Below are 1,188 nucleotides of genomic sequence, written 5' to 3'. Positions count from 1 at the left end.
GCCACTCAAATGTGTTATTATCACTTGAGATTATATAAGTAAAGGTTGATCTATTTCAAGGTTCCAAAAAATTTTAAAGGGAAAACACAGAAACTTCAAATATAATGAGGATTGTTTAATATCATTCCAAAGAGCATTCTTTGACGAATATTTTAGAGGAAATGTTGCATGCTCAGATGGTCCATCCGTTGATTCTAATTTTCAGTGATTCGTTCCGATAACTGGCGAATGACACTCGTGATGTTTTGCTCCGAAACCTGAATTGAAGCGGGATTGTCCGCATAGACCTTAGACTTTACATATCCCCATAGGAAAGGTCTATCGGTGTAATATCACACGATCTTGGTGACCAATCGGCCGTCCCAAAACGTGAAATTTCTGCTCACCAAAGTGCTCTCTCAATAAATCCATTAGTTGGGGAATGTAGCGCCGTCTTGTTGAAAGCAGATGTCCCCGAAATTACGAGCTTAAATTTTAGGCATGGTCGCTTATCTTGGCGCGATAGTGCTCGTCATTGACTGTTACGTTCTCACCGGCATATTTTTTTAAGAAATATGGACCGATGATTCCACCGGCCCACAAACCACACCAAACCCATAGTTTTTTTTTTTGTTTTATATGAAATGACAAGTCTTGAATCTCTTCAATGTGCTCTTCGTCCCGAATGCGGCAATTTCGCTTGCTTACATACCCATTGAGCCAGAAATGAGCCTCATAGCTGAACAAAATTTGGGTCGAAAACAAAGGATTTTCTCGAAACTTTTCAAGAGCGACCGATAGACCGATAGCGAAGCTATGGCGCTTGCAAAGGTCGAGCGGCTCCAGTTCTTGCACAAGCTGTATTTTGTACGCTTTCAATTTAAAATCTCGATGTAAAAGCCACCAAGTCGTTCCATATGTCAGTGCGAGTTGCTAGGAACGGCGCCGAATAGACTATCCACGGTCTTCGTGTTCACTCTCAGCTACGGCTGCTATATTTTCTTCACGACGTGCTGGACGTGGTCYATTCGGTCGGGATTATTAGACAATAATGAATGCTGGGACTCAAGATGAATAATGGTGATTAACAAATTTCAAGGGATCAGTTTGCCACGTTCTCCATCTTCCTTGTTCGGTTTTACCTTACAGTTTGATTTGAAGAAAGGGAAACATGCTTATGCCTATGTCAAGCGAATGTTGCATGCGGCT

This window comes from Bactrocera latifrons, unplaced genomic scaffold (genome assembly GCF_001853355.1).
Source record: "Bactrocera latifrons isolate USDA-ARS-PBARC rearing strain unplaced genomic scaffold, ASM185335v1 scaffold_188, whole genome shotgun sequence".
Taxonomy (NCBI): domain Eukaryota; kingdom Metazoa; phylum Arthropoda; class Insecta; order Diptera; family Tephritidae; genus Bactrocera; species Bactrocera latifrons.
Note: the sequence above shows the minus strand (reverse complement) of the source record.